The sequence below is a fragment of the Amblyraja radiata genome, chromosome 47 (assembly GCF_010909765.2).
Source record: "Amblyraja radiata isolate CabotCenter1 chromosome 47, sAmbRad1.1.pri, whole genome shotgun sequence".
Lineage (NCBI taxonomy): Eukaryota > Metazoa > Chordata > Chondrichthyes > Rajiformes > Rajidae > Amblyraja > Amblyraja radiata.
The window spans coordinates 4,963,513-4,979,749 of NC_046002.1; the positions used below are offsets into that span (position 1 = coordinate 4,963,513).

The 16,237-nt window shown below is 47.6% G+C and overlaps 1 long non-coding RNA gene across 1 annotated transcript; it reads right to left on the reverse strand.

Moving 5' to 3' along the window:
- Positions 1 to 10,523: 10,523 nt before the first annotated feature.
- LOC116968930 lies at positions 10,524 to 11,530 on the reverse strand. Its single transcript, XR_004410555.1, has 3 exons — positions 11,154 to 11,530; positions 10,641 to 10,650; positions 10,524 to 10,563 (listed from the first exon to the last, which is right to left on the reverse strand). It is a non-coding gene; the product is annotated as an uncharacterized LOC116968930 (long non-coding RNA).
- Between the last annotated feature and the right edge of the window lie 4,707 nt (positions 11,531 to 16,237).

Consider the following 16,237-nt stretch of genomic DNA (forward strand, 5'->3'; position numbering starts at 1 on the left):
GCAAACAGCACAGCAGCTAGGAATGCAGGAATGTTTTCATCAGTATCTGTTTCCATTTCCAGTCTTCCCCCCCTCCCCCAGCCGGAGAATATGGCCACAGGACATGAAGTACCGGAGTGACTCAGTGGGTCGATCAGGCGCCCGGCTCTGGAGAACACAGAGAGGGGTGACGTAACCCCCCCCCGAGTTACTCCAGCACTCTGTGTCCTTTTGCGTACCACCAGCCAGCACCTGCAGTTCTTTGTCTCTGCACATCGCCGTTCCTCACTGCTGGGGGGGGGGGGGAGAGGTCGTGGAGCGGAGAACGGGACAACACAGGAACAGGCCATTCGGCCCACAATGTCCGTGGGTGAACATTAAGTTTTTTTTTTTAATTTACCAAAAAATTGACCATTTACAAAAAATACAAACAAACCCGCCATCGTAATATTAAATAAACAAATATTCTTATAGATATTATAAATGATAAATTATGAAAAAAATACTCTTATAAATATTACAGACAATAGAGAATAGGTGCAGGAGTAGGCCATTCGGCCCTTCGAGCCAGCACCGCCATTCAATGTGATCATACATAGAGGTACCTACTAGAGGAGGGGCAGTGCTGGACCTCCTGTTAGGAAATGAGACGGGACAGGTGGCGGAGGTATGCGTTGGGGAGCACTTCGGGTCCAGTGATCACAATACCATTAGTTTCAATATAATTATGGAGAAGGTCAGAACTGGACCTAGGGTTGAGATTTTTGATTGGAGAAAGGCTAACTTTGATGAGATGCGAGATGATTTAAAATGAGTGGACTGGGACATTTTGTTTTATGGGAAAGATGTAGAAGAGAAATGGTGGACATTTAAAGGGGAAATTTTAAGAGTACAGAATCTTTATGTTCCTGTTCGGTTGAAAGGAAACAGTAAAAATTGGAAAGAGCCCTGGTTTTCAAGGGAAATTGGACATCTTGTTCGGAAAAAGAGGGAGATCTACATTATAGGCAGCATGAAGTAAATGAGGTGCTTGTGGAGTATAAGGAATGTAAAAGAATCTTAAGAAAGAAATTAGAAAAGCTAAAAGAAGATATGAGGTTGCTTTGGCAAGTAAGGTGAAAGTAAATCCAAAGGGTTTCTACAGCTATATTAATAGCAAAAGGATAACGAGGGATAAAATTGGTCCATTGGAGAAACAGATTGGGCAGCTATCTGCAGAGCCAAAAGAGATGGGGGAGATATTGAACAATTTATTTTCTTCGGTATTCACCAAGGAGAAGGATATTGAATTATGTGAGGTAAGGGAAACAAGTAGAGTAGTTATGGATACTATGAGTTTCAAAGTAAAAGAAGTACTGACACTTTTGAAAAATATAAAAGTGGATAAGTCTCCAGGTCCTGACAGGATATTCCCTAGGACATTGAGGGAAGTTAGTGTAGAAATAGCCGGGGCTATGACAGAAATATTTCAAATGTCATTAGAAACGGGAATAGTCCCCGAGGATTGGCGTACTGCGCATGTTGTTCCATTGTTTAAAAAGGGTTCTAAGAGTAAACCTAGCAATTATAGACCTGTTAGTTTGACTTCAGTGGTGGGCAAATTAATGGAAAAGATACTTAGAGATAATGTATATAAGCATCTGGATAAACAGGGTCTGATTAGGAACAGTCAACATGGATTTGTGCCTGGAAGGTCATGTTTGACTAATCTTCTTGAATTTTTTGAAGAGGTTACTAGGGAAATTGACGAGGGTAAAGCAGTGGATGTTGTCTATATGGACTTTAGTAAGGCCTTTGACAAGGTTCCTCATGGAAGGTTGGTTAAGAAGGTTAAACTGTTGGGTATAAATGCAGGAATAGCAAGATGGATTCAGCAGTGGCTGAATGGGAGAAGCCAGAGGGTAATGGTGGATGGCTGTTTGTCGGGTTGGAGGCAGGTGACTAGTGGGGTGCCTCAGGGATCTGTGTTGGGTCCTTTGTTGTTTGTCATGTACATCAATGATCTGGATGAAGGGGTGGTAAATTGGATTAGTAAGTATGCAGATGATACCAAGATAGGGGGTGTTGTGGATAATGAAGAGGATTTCCAAAGTCTACAGAGTGATTTAGGCCATTTGGAAAAATGGGCTGAAAGATGGCAGATGGAGTTTAATGCTGATAAATGTGAGGTGTTACACCTTGGCAGGACAAATCAAAATAGGACGTACATGATAAATGGTAGGGAATTGAAGAATACAGTTGAACAGAGGGATCTGGGAATAACCGTGCATAGTTCCTTGAAGGTGGAATCTCATATAGATAGGGTGGTAAAGAAAGCTTTTGGTATGCTAGCCTTTATAAATCAGAGCATTGAGTATAGAAGCTGGGATGTAATGTTAAAATTGTACAAGGCATTGGTGAGACCAAATCTGGAGTATGGTGTACAATTTTGGTCGCCCAATTATAGGAAGGATGTCAACAAAATAGAGAGTACAGAGGAGATTTACTAGAATGTTGCCTGGGTTTCAACAACTAAGTTACAGAGATAGGTTGAATAAGTTAGGTCTTTATTCTCTGGAGCGCAGAAGGTTAAGGGGGGACTTGATAGAGGTCTTTAAAATGATGAGAGGGATAGACAGAGTTGATGTGATCAAGCTTTTCCCTTTGAGAATAGGGAAGATTCAAACAAGAGGACATGACTTCAGAATTAAGGGACAGAAGTTTAGGGGTAACATGAGGGGGAACTTCTTTACTCAGAGAGTGGTAGCGGTGTGGAATGAGCTTCCAGTGGAAGTGGTGGCGGCAGGTTCGTTGGCATCATTTAAGAATAAATTGGATAGGCATATGGATGAGAAGGGAATGGAGGGTTATGGTATGAGTGCAGGCAGGTGGGACTAAGGGAAAAAAATTGTTCGGCGCGGACTTGTAGGGCCGAGATGGCCTGTTTCCGTGCTGTAATTGTTATATGGTTATATGGTTATGGCTCTGATCATCCCCAATCAGTACCCCGTTCCTGCCTTCTCCCCATATCCCGACTCTGCTATTTTTAAGAGCCCTATCTAGCTCTCTCTTGAAATTATCCAGAGAACCGGCCTCCACCGCCCCCTGAGGCAGAGAATTCCACAGACTCACAACTCTCTGTGAGAAAAAGTGTTTCCTCGTCTCCATTCTAAATATTTATATTTTATCATTTCCCCCGTCCTTATTGAGGGCACCCTCCACGCACCGCGGACCACCCGGGCGCGGACGTAACCTCGGAAATGGGGCAGGCAGCTGTGCTCGGGCAGAGCCCTCTTCCGCCTGGCGTCGCGACTCGAGGATGGTCGGCTTGGCCAGGCCCAGGAACAAACCCAGCCAGGACATCTTCGGCCCTCTCGTTCAGCCATGTATCGTCCCGATGTTGGGAGAGTCCAGAACCAGGGGCCACACACACACACACACAGTTTAAGAATAAGGGGTAAGCCATTTAGAACGGAGACGAGGAAACACTTTTTCTCACAGAGTGGTGGTGAGTCTGTGGAATTCTCTGCCTCAGAGGCCGGTTCTCTGGATGCTTTCGAGAGAGAGCTAGATAGGGCTCTTAAAGATAGCGGAGTCAGGGGACATGGGGAGAAGGCAGGAACGGGGTACTGATTGGGGATGATCAGCCATGATCACATTGAATGGCGGTGCTGGTTCAAAGGGCCGAATGGCCTACTCCTGCACCTATTGTCTATCTTTCATCTTCTTGTGCGTAGGGGAGAGGGTAGGGGCCGAAGATGGCCAGACTGGGTTGCTCCTGGGCCTGGCCAAGCTGGCCATCTGCGAGTCACGTGCCATTTATTTAGTCTTATGATGGCGGGTTTGTTTGCATTTTTTGTAAATAGTTAAGTTAATTATTATTTTTTTAAAGTTGATCTAATCTCCTCTGCCTGGATGTGACCCAGATCCCTCCATATCCATGTACTTATCTAAACCCACACCATCCTGGCCACACTCATCTCTCCGCTGCCTCCAGGTAGAAGGTACAGGAGCCTGAAATCTGCAACAACCAGGTTCAGGAATAGCTACTCTCCCACAGCCATCAGGCTATTAAACTCAACTCATACAAAATCTGAACTTTAATTAGCCTACTGCACTATTACATGCTTATTTATGTGTGTGTATATATTCTGTCACATCTGTGGAGTCTTTTAAGTTCCTGGGAACCATCATCTCCAAGGACCTTAAGTGGAGGGCTACAATCGACTCCACAGTCAAAAAGACACAACAGAGGATGTACTTCCTACAGCAGCTGAGGAAGCACAATCTGCCACAGGCAATGATGGTCCAATTCTACACGGCCATCGTAGAGTCTGTTCTCATCTTCTCCATCATGGTCTGGTTTGGCTCGGCTACCAAGCACGACACCTGGAGGCTGCAGCGAATCGTCCGATCAGCTGAGAAGGTTATTGGCTGCAACCTTCCATCCATTGATAAACTGTACACTGCAAGGACCAGGAAGCGAGCGGGCAAGATCATCTCTGACCCCTCTCACCCTGGCCACAAACTCTTTGAATCACTTCCCTCTGGAAGGCGACTCCGGACTGTCAAAGCTGCCACAGCCAGACATAAAAACAGCTTTTATCCACGAGTAGTTGTTCTACTCAACAGCCAAAAATCTGTAGCCTCCCTTTGATCTGGATAGGCTTGGCTTGTACTCGCTAGAATTTAGAAGATTGAGGGGGGATCTTATAGAAGCGTACAAAATTCTTAATGGGTTGGACAGGCTCGATGCAGGAAGATTGTTCCCGATGTTGGGGAAGTCCAGAACAAGGGGTCACACAGTTTAAGGATAAGGGGGAAGTCTTTTAGGACCGAGATGAGAAAAACATTTTGCACACAGAGAGTGATGAATCTGTGGAATTCTCTGCCACAGAAGGTAGTTGAGGCCGCAGTTCATTGGCTATATTTAAGAGGGAGTTAGATGTGGCCCTTGTGGCTAAAGGGATCAGGGGGTATGGAGAGAAGGCAGGTACAGGATACTGAGTTGGATGATCAGCCTTGATCATATTGCATGGTGGTGCAGGCTCAAAGGGCCGAATGGCCTCTACTCCTGCACCTATTTTCTATGTTTCTATGTTCTGGTATTATGTTGGTTCACATGCTTGGTCAAGGGTGTTTTATCATTAATGTTGTATTATTAATGTTTAGTGTTTTCTGAGTCATTCATAACTGTCACTGTGTCATGTTGTTACTTGTGGGTGGAGCACCAAGGCAAATTCCTTGTATGTGAATACTTGGCCATTAAACCTACTTGCTTACTTCAATGGTATATGTTCTGTATTTATTTATGCCTGCAATATTCTGTTGTGCTGAAGCAAAGCAAGAATTTCATTGTCCTATCTGGGACACGTGACAATAAACTCCCTTGAATCTTGAGGTCACTGTTGCATCCGTTTCCCTCCGCGCATGCGAGTGGGACTAGTGGGTCATCAAAGACCCACACCATCCTGGCCACACACTTCAGGTAGAAGGTACAAGAGCCTGAAGACTGCAACAACCAGCTTCAGGAATAGCTACTTCCCCACAGCCATCAGGCTATTAAACCTGGCTCGGCCAAACTCTGAACATTAATAACCCATTATTTGTTATTTGCACTTTATCAGTTCATTTATTCATGTGTTTTGTAGTAAATGCCGACTATGTTCTGTGTGCTGAAGCAAAGCAAGAATTTCATTGTCCTATCAGGGACACATGACAATAAACTAGACTTGAACTTGAACGTGTAGCTGGGACATTGTTGGCCGGTGCGGGCAAATTGGGCCGAGGGGCCTGTTTCCACGCTATACGACTCCACGAGTCTAAGAGCACGCCCCGATGTTGATTTAGAAAACACTGAAAAAGAAACTTTGCATATTTCCGCCAGAAATGCTTAGAACCCTTTGCACTGCAACGCTGCAGCGATATCAGCCACTTCCTGCTGCTCTGTCTTATCTAGATTAACAACATCAACAGTAAGATTATGTGTCGGAAGGAACTGCAGATGCTGGATTATACCGAAGATAGATACAAAGTGCAGGAGTCTGTCACTCAGTGGGTCAGGCAGCATCTCTGGAGGAAAAGGCTCGCTGATGCCTCCGATCCGATCCAGTCCGGACCCAAAATGTCACCCGTCCTTTCTCTCCAGAGATGCTGCCTGACCCGCTGAGTTACTCCAGCACTTTGTGTCCATCCACAGGGCCATATTGATGGTTAAGAAAGAAGAAAAGCAAAAAGATTTGAGTATAGGAGCAGGGAGGTTCTACTGCAGTTGTACAGGGTCTTGGTGAGACCACACCTGGAGTATTGCGTACAGTTTTGGTCTCCTAATCTGAGGAAGGACATTGTTGCCATAGAGGGAGTACAGAGAAGGTTCACCAGACTGATTCTTGGGATGTCAGGACTTTCATATGAAGAAAGACTGGATAGACTCGGCTTGTACTCACTAGAATTTAGAAGATTGAGGGGGGGGGGGGGGGGGGGGGGGATCTTATAGAAACTTACAACATTCTTAAGGGGCTGGACAGGCTAGATGTAGGAAGTTGTCCCCGATGTTGGGGAAATCCAGAACAAGGGGTCACAGTTTAAGAGTAAGGGGGAAATCTTTTAGGACCGAGATGAGGAAAACATTTTTCACACAGAGAGTGGTGAATCTCTGGGATTCTCTGCCACAGAAGGTAGTTGAGGACAGTTCATTGGCTATATTTAAGAGGGAGTTAGATGTGGCCCTTATGGCTAAAGGGATCAGGGGGTATGGAGAGAAGGCAGGTACAGGATACTGAGTTGGATGATGAGCCATGCTCATATTGAATGGCGGTGCAGGCTCGAAGGGCCGAATGGCCTACTCCTGCACCTATTTTCTCTGTTTCTAACTTCAGATGCTGGAAAAATCGAAGGTAGACAAAAATGCTGGAGAAACTCAGCGGGACAGGCAGCATCTAATGGGCAAAGGAATAGGCGACGTTTCGGGTTGAGACCCTTCTTCAGACTGATGGTTAAGTTCATAAGTGATAGGAGCAGAAGTAGGCCATTCGGCCCATCGGGTCAAAACCGCCATTCACTCATTGCTAATCTATCTCTCCCTCTCAACCCCATTCTCCTGCCTTCTCCTCATAACCCGACACCCGTACTATAATCAAGAATCTATCTATCTCTGCCTTAAAAATATCCACTGACTTGTGGCCTCCACAGCCGTCTGTGGCAATGAATCCCACAGATTCACCACCCTCCAACTAAAGAAATTCCTCCTCATCTCCTTCCTGAAGCTACATTCTTTCATTCTGAGGCTGTGCCCTCTAGTCCTAGACTCTCCCACTAGTGGAAACATCCTCTCCACATCCACTCTATCCAAGCCTTTCACTAATTTGAGGAAGGACATTCTTGCTATTGAGGGAGTGCAGCGTAGCTTTACAAGGATAATTCCCGGGATGGCGGGACTGTCATATGCTGAGAGAATGGAGCGGCTGGGCTTGTACACTCTGGAGTTTAGAAGGATGAGAGGGCATCTTATTGAAACATATAAGATTGTTTAGGGTTTGGACACGCTAGAGGCAGGAAACATGTTGGGGGAGTCCAGAACCGGGGGCCACACACAGTTTAAGAATAAGGGGCAAGCCATTTAGAACGGAGACAAGGAAACACTTTTTCCACACAGAGAGTTGTGAGTCTGTGGAATTATCTGCCTCAGAGGGCGGTGGAGGCCAGTTCTCAGGATGCTTTCAAGAGAGAGCTAGATAGGGCTCTTAAAGATAGCGGAGTCAGGGGATATGGGGAGAAGGCAGGAACGGGGTACTGATTGGGGATGATCACATTGAATGGCTGTGCTGGCTCGAAGGGCCGAATGGCCTACTCCTGCACATATTGTCTATTATTCGGTAAGTTTCAATAAGGTTCCCCCCTTCCCCTCGTCCTTCTAAACTCCAGCACGTTGTGGCTAACGAAGGATTACATAGTGATGGGGGAACAGTTCTTACAAACACTTTAATTTCCTTCGCTCCATAGATGCTGCCTCACCCGCTGAGTTTCTCCAGCATTTTTGTCTAACTTTTTCCCCCTCCTATTCCCTGCCCTGGGCCTCCTCCACTGTCAGAGTGAGGCCCAGCGCAAATTTCGAGGAGCAGCACCTCATATTTCGCTTGGGGCAGCTAACACCCCAGCGGTATGAACATTGACTTCTCTAACATCCAGTAACCCTCGCTTTCCCTCTCTCCATCCCCCCACCTCCCCCACCCTAATCTTAGTACCAGCTTCAAAGTCATCTTGTTGAGTCTCATGTGTAAGAAAGAACTGCAGATGCTGGAAAGATCGCAGGGGGACAAAAAAATGCAGGAGCGGGTGAGGCAGCATCTATGGGGAGCGATGGAATGGGTGACGTTTTGGGTTGAGATCCTTCTTCAGACTGATGTGGGGGTGGGGGCGGGAAGAAGAAAGGAAGAGGAGGAGACAGTGGGGGAGGCTTGTGGGGGAGCTGGGGAGGACAGGCTTGTGGGGGAGCTGGGGAGGGGAAGGAGGGAGAAAGCAGGGACTACCTGAAATTGGAGAAGTCAATGTTCATACCGCTGGGGTGTAAACTGCCCAAGCGAAATACGAGGTGCTGCTCCTCTAATTTGCGGTGGGACTCACTCTGGCCATGGAGGAGGCCCAGGACAGAAAGGTCGGATTGGGAATGGGAGGGGGAGTTGAAGTGCTGAGCCACCTGGAGATCGAGTCTCATTGTCTGTAGCATTCTCACCTAGCCCGTTTCCTTAACATTGTTGCTTTATTTGCATATCTTTCATGCATTTGCTCTCTCTCTCTCTCTCTACACCTTTGTATAAGTCTCTCGTTTCCCTTCCCCCTGACTCTCGGTCTGAAGAAGGGTCTCTACCTGAAACGTCACCCATTCCTTCCCCTCCAGGGATGCTGCCTGTCCCGCTGAGTGACTCCAGCTTTTTGTGTCCATCTGTAGTTTAAAACGAGCAGTCTGCAGCTCCTTCCTGCACAGCTTTTGCCTAGAGTTCTCTTTGCCCTTTCCTTGGTTGCCGTAGGCGATTTGGTGACGCTCCCTTAGATATTGGTACAACTGGTCTCCTAATCCCTGTCACGTAGACATAGTCGAACATTCACTGCACGTACAAAGCATCAGCCAGTACATCTACTGGCAACACGTCCCACTTAGTCTAGCAAAATCTCTTCCCGAAGCGTTTAGTCGTAGTGTCGCACTACACAAAAGCTCGCCCATGTATATCATAGTGTGTAGGAAGGAGCTGCAGATGCTGGATAGACACAAAATGCCAGAGTCACTCAGCAGGACATGCAGCTTCTCTGGATAGAAGGAATGGGTGACCAAGTCTGACTGTCCTGACAAAAGGCCGTACATAGAAACATAGAAATTAGGTGCAGGAGTAGGACATTCGGCCCTTCGAGCCTGCTGATCATGGCTGATCATCCAACTCAGTATCCTGTACCTGCCTTCTCTCCATACCCCCTGATCCCTTTAGCCACAAGGGCCACATCTAACTCCCTCTTAAATATAGCCAATGAACTGTGGCCTCAACTACATTCTGTGGCAGAGAATTCCACAGATTCACCACTCTCTGTGTGAAAAATGTTTTCCTCATCTCGGTCCTAAAAAATTTCCCCCTTATCCTTAAACTGTGACCCCTTGTTCTGGACTTCCCCAACATCGGGAACAATCTTCCTGCATCTAGCCTGTCCAACCCCTTAAGAATTTTGTAAGTTTCTATATGATCCCCCCTCAATCTTCTAAATTCTAGCGAGTACAAACCGAGTCTATCCAGTCTTTCTTCATATGAAAGTCCTGACATCCCAGGAATCAGTCTGGTTCCATGCAGCTTCTCTGCAGAGAAGGAATGGGTGACCAAGTCCGACTGTCCTCCTGATTAAATGTAACCTTTGTACGCCTCAGATGTCAGCTTCCCTTCAGCTAACAATGATCTATTAAGAGTCATAGAGTGATACAGTGTGGAAACAGGCCCTTCGGCCCAACTTGCCCACAATGTCCCAGCTATCCTAGTCCCACCTGCCTGCGCTTGGTCCATATCCCGCCAAACCAGTCCTAGAAACATAGAAAATAGATGCAGGAGGCGGCCATTCAGCCCTTCGATCGAGCACCGCCATTCATTGTGATCATGGCTGATCGTCCCCAATCAATAACCCGTGCCTGCCTTCTCCCCATATAGAAACATAGAAAATAGGTGCAGGAGGAGGCCCTTCGAGCCAGCACCACCATTCATTGTGATCATGGCTGATCATCCCCAATCAATAACCCGTGCCTGCCTTCTCCCCCTATCCCTTGATTACACTAGCCCCTAGAGCTCTATCTAACTCTCTCTTAAATCCATCCAGTGACTTGGCCTCCACTGCCCACTGTGGCAGGGAATTCCACAAATTCACAACTCTCTGGGTGAAAACGTTTTTTCTCAGTCTTAAATGGACTCCCCTTTATTCTAAGACTGTGTGGCCCCTGGTTTTGGACTCGCCCAACATTGGGAACATTTTTCCTGCATCTAGCTTGTCCAGTCCTTTTATAATTTTATATGTTTCTATAAGATCCCTCCCCTCATCCTTCTAAACTCCAGTGAATACTAGCCTAGTCTTTTCAATCTTTCCTTTCCTGTCCTATCCTAGTCTACATTTTCCTTCGCCTTTGGCCCCTTTGATCTCTTGTTTTCACACCTTACCCTTCCACATCTGTGTAAAACATAGAAAACAGATGCAGGAGTAGAGGCCATTCAGCCCTACGAGCCTGCACCGCCATTCAATATGATCATGGCTGATCATCCAACTCGGTATCCTGTACCTGCCTTCTCTCCATACCCCCTGATCCCTTTAGCCACAAGGGCCACATCTAACTCCCTCTTAAATATAGCCAATGAACTGGCCTCAACTACCTTCTGTGGCAGAGAATTCCAGAGATTCACCACTCTGTGTGAAAAATGGTTTTCTCATCTCGGTCCTAAAAGAATTCCCCCTTTTCCTTAAACTGTGACCCCTTGTTCTGGACTTCCTCTCCTGACTCAGTCTGAAGGGTCTCGACCCGAATCGTCACCCATTCCTTCTATCCAGAGGTGCTGCCTGTCCCGTTGAGTTACTCCAGCATTGTGTGTCTATCTGCTAGCATTTGTATCGAGAGGACTAGAATATATATAAACAGGGGTGTAATGCTGAGTCTAGTCTTTTCAATCTTTCCTCACTTGACAGTCCCGCCATCAGTCTCGTGAACCAACGCTGCACTGCCTCGATCACAATTGTTCAGAAGGCAGGGGAGATAGATCAGCCATGATTGAATGGCCTAATTCCTGCTATCACTTATGATCTTATGCTCTTACGAAGTGTAACAGCGCATACTGACACACACCCACGTCAGCCATGTGGTCAGTGGCGTGGTTAGAGATAAGCAAGAAACTTCACACTTGACACAGACCTAGTTTCCAAGAAGCTCGAAACAGAAATATCGACTTCTTGGTAATCCACCACCGCAGTGTTGAGAAATAGATATCCAGGCCCTTCTGTGTGAGAAAGAACTGCAGATGCTGGATAACATCGAAGGTAGACACAAAGTGCTGGAGTAACGCAGCGGGTGAGGCAGCATCTATGGAGAGAAGGACATCGGCTTGTACTCGCTAGAATCTAGGTGATTGAGGGGGGATCTTATAGAAACGTACAAAATTCTTAAGGGGTTGGACAGGCTAGATGCAGGAAGATTGGTGCAAACTCCGTACAGACAGCACCCATAGTCAGGATCGAACCTGGGTCTCTGGCGCTGTGAGGCAGCAACTCTACCCGTGCCCACCCCAACTACATTGAACCAGCTTTAATCGGTCTTTATTGGACTTCAATGTTATATCTTCCACCGAATGTAGTTCCCTTTATCCATCACCTCTTCAGTGTGGTCGTCTCGATTGTTTGAAGATCGACACAAAATGCTTCAGTAACTCAGCGGGTCAGAGAAGGAATATGTGTCCCACTGAGTTACTCCACCATTTTGTGTCTATCTTCAGTGTAAACCAGCATCTGCAGTCTGCAGCATCTGTGGTATTCTCTGCCTCAGAGGGCAGTTCTCTGGATGCTTTCAAGAGAGAGCTAGATGGGGCTCTTAAAAATAGCAGAGTCAGGGGATATGGGGAGAAGGCAGGAACGGGGTCCTGATTGAGGATGATGAGCCATGATCACATTGAATGGCGGTGCTGGCTCGAGGGGCCGAATGGCCTACTCCTGCACCTATTGTCTATTGAAGTTTTCTTTGACTGGCCAGCATACCGACAAAATCTTTGCACTGAAGATAGACGCAATGTGCTGGAGTAACTCAGCGGGTCAGGCAGCATCCCTGGAGAGAAAGAATTGGCAGTGTTTCAGGTCAAGAGCCTTTAGTTTAGTGATACTGCACGGGGAACAGGCCCTTCGGCCCACCAGCAATATACCCACATTAACACCACCCTACATGGCAGGACTTTCATATGAAGAAAGACTGGATAGACTCGGCTTGTACTCGCTGGAATTTAGAAGATTGAGGGGGGATCTTATAGAAACGTACAAACTTCTTAAGGGGTTGGACAGGCTAGATGCAAGAAGATTGTTCCCGATGTTGGGTAAGTCCAGAACAAGGGGTCACAGTTTAAGGATAAGGGGGAAGTCTTTTAGGACCGCGATGAGAATTATTTTTTTCCCCCCACAGAGTGGCGAATCTGTGGAATTCTCTGCCACAGAAAGTAGTTGAGGCCACACAGTTCATTGGCTACATTTAAGAGGGAGTTAGATGTGGCCCTTGTGGCTAAAGGGATCAGGGGGTATGGAGAGAAGGCAGGTACAGGATACCGAGTTGGAATGATTAGCCATGCTCATATTGAACGGCGGTGCAGGCTCGAAGGGCCGAATGGCCTACTCCTGCACCTATTTTCTATGTTTCTACACGCACTAGGGACAATTTTTTAAATAGCAAACCAATTAACCTACAAACCTGTACGTCTTTGGTGTGGGAGGAAACCGAAGATCTCAGAGAAAACCCACGCAGATCACGGGGAGAACGTACAAACTCCATACAGACAGCACCCGTGGTCGGGATCGAACCCAGGTCTCTGGCGCTGTGAGGCAGCAGCTCTACCCGCTGGGCCACCGTGCCCGCCCTACTTCAGACATTTCAGTGAAGCTTTTCACTGTACCTCAGTAGATAATAAATCAGCACTAATAAACACATGACAGTCACTGTGTGATTATTGGATAATTAAATGCTCGAAAGTAATCTTCCAATCCAACACGGGACGTTTTCTACCAGGTTACGGATTGTTTTCGTGTTCGGTGACTAACACAGTCCTCTGCTTCTGAAGAACCCTCCTAATATTACCACTGTGATAGATTTAGCCACGTATATGCAAAGTTTCCGTTGCAAATTAGGGGTTACGATCACAGCACTGTTTCCTGACCAGCACAAGCCAATGCAAAATAGCATTCTGGTCATGGGATCATATGTCAAGGAAACAGGCCCTTCTGGCCCATCAGGCGAGGTGATGTTGAGGCAACACATTGATATGGAAGGAACTGCAAATGCTGGAAAAATTGAAGGCAGATAAAAATGCTGGAGAAACTCAGCGGGTGAGGCAGCATCTATGGAGCGAGGGAATAGGTGACGTTTCGGGTCAATAGACAATAGGTGCAGGAGTAGGCCATTTGGCCCTTCGAGCCAGCACCGCCATTCATTGTGATCACGGCTGATCATCCCCAATCCGTACCCCGTTACTGCCTTCTCCCCCGACTCTGCTTTCTTTAAGAGCCCTATCTAGCTCTCTCTTAAAAGCATCCAGAGAACCGGCCTCCACCGCCCTCTGAGGGAGAGAATTCCACAGACTCACCACTCTCTGTGAGAAAAAGTGTTTCCTCGTCTCCGTTCTAAATGGCTGACCCCTTATTCTTAAACTGTGATCGAGACCCTTCTTCAGACTGATGTGTTAAATAGATGGTCACGAGGAGGGGGGGGGGGGGGAAAGAGTCCGTTGGAGACAGGAGAAGGGGGTCATCACTAGGTGGGGTGAGGACTCCTTCCCATGGAAAAACACTTGGAGGTGGAGGAAGGAGAGCTCCACATCGTGGCTGACGCAGAACTCATTGAGGTGGGGACGGAGAGGAACAAAGGTGGGGCCTCTGCTGAGGACAGACCGTTCAGTATCAGGGAGGGGGAGGTAACATCAGTCTGAGGAAGGGTCTCGACCCGAAACGTCACCGATTCCCTCGCTCCATAGATGCTGCCTCACCCGCTGAGCTTCTCCAGCATTTTTTTTTTTTTTTTTAACTACCTTCGACTTCTCCACCATCTGCAGATCCTTCTTAAACATTGACATTGCGTTCAGTTTTGGTCATCCTTTTGAGTTGCGATATAGCGCGGAAACCGGCTCTTCGATCCACCGTGTCCGCGCTGACTGTCGATGGCCAGCACTATCCTACGCACTAGGGCCAATTTAGAGAAGCCGGATTAACCTACAAGACCTGCACGTCTTTGGAGTGTGGGAGGAAACTGGGAACACCTTGAGGAAAAGGCTAGATGCAGGAAGATTGTTCCCGATGTTGGGGAAGTCCAGAACAAGGGGTCACAGTTTAAGGATAAGGGGGAAGTCTTTTAGGACTGAGATGAGATTTCCCCCCCCCCCCCCCCCCCCCCACAGAGAGTGGTGAATCAGTGGAATTCTCTGCCACAGAAAGTGGTTGAGGCCAAGGTAGACAAAAGTGCTGGAGAAACTCAGCGGGTGCAGCCGCATCTATGGAGCGAAGGGAATAGGCAACGTTTCGGCCCGAAACTTTGCCTATCTCCTTCGCTCCAAAGATGCTGCTGCACCCGCTGAGTTTCTCCAGCACTTTTGTCTACCTTCGATTTTCCAGCATCTGCAGTTCCTTCTTATACAAGTAGTTGAGGCCAGTTCATTGGCTATATTTAAGAGGGCGTTAGATGTGGCCCTTGTGGCTAAAGGGATTAGGGGGTATGGAGAGAAGGCATGTACAGGATACTGAGTTGGATGATCAGCCATGATCATATTGAATGGCGGTGCAAGCTCGAAGGGCCGAATGGCCTACTCCTACACCTATTTTTCTATGAAAAGGTGACAGGGAGAATGTATAAACTCCGCATAGAGAGCGCCTGGAGTTAGTCTGAAGAAGGGTCTCACCCATTCCTTCTATCCAGAGATGCCAAGATACTTTTAGCTGTCAACTTGTAGTTTGGATCGAACCCGGGTCCTTGGTGCCATGAGGTTGGGAGCACTGTGCTGCCCCAACTATCTTCAGTGCTCTTTATCCTTTGTGCAGTGTGGGCGACTTGATTGCAATAATGCATGGTCTTTCCTTTGAAGATGCAACACAAAATGGTGGAGTAACTCAGCGGGCCAGGCAGCATCTGTGGAGAAAAGGTGTAGGTGGCCCGCTGAGCTACTCCAGCATTCTGTGTCTACCCCTTGGTGTAAACTAGCCCTCTTCTGTCTTTCGAGTTCAATTAAAGACAGGCCCTTTGGCCCGACAAGCCCATGCTGTCCAGCCACACTATCTACTTACCACAACTTGCCCAGTCGTCCTCTGAAGCTTCGATGGGTGGATGTTGCGAGAGTGAGTCACCATCCTCTCCGCTTGTATTTTCCAGAGAGCTTTTGGGGAGGGGAAAACGATTTCCTCATCATCTCTCCAGATCTCCCACCTCTTACCTTAAATCCTCTGGATGTAGACAATCCCGATGTAAAAGGCTGCAGAACGGTGGGGGTGGAGAGTCAGCCCTTCCCCACCATCGAAAGCATCGGCATCAGGCGCTGCCTCGAGAAGACGGCACCCGTCACCCAGGATCCCCACCATCCGGGTGCTGCCCTCGTCTCACTGCCACCGCTGGCCGGGTGGGAGGAACAGAAGCCTCAAGTCTCACACCTCCAGGTTCAGGTACAGCTAGTAGAGTTGCTGCCAGCACCTCTTTGGAGTGTGGGAGGAAATCAAAGCACCCGGAGAAAACCCAAACGGCCATGGGGGGGGGGGGGGGCAGGGGGAACAAACTCCGTACAGACAGCACCTGTAGTCAGGATAGAACCCGGGTCTCTGGCGGTGTGAGCTGGCACCTCTACTGCTTTGCTGAAAGGACGAACATTCTCCATGGAGGTGAGGGGGATCTCATCGAGGGGCATAAAATCACAAGGGGAATAGATAGGGTAGATAGAGTATTTTATCCAGCAATAGGCTCAAGTTGAGAGGGGAAAGGGGGAGTAGACACAAAATGCTGGAGAAACTCAGCGAGTGAGGCAGCACTTATGGAGAGAAG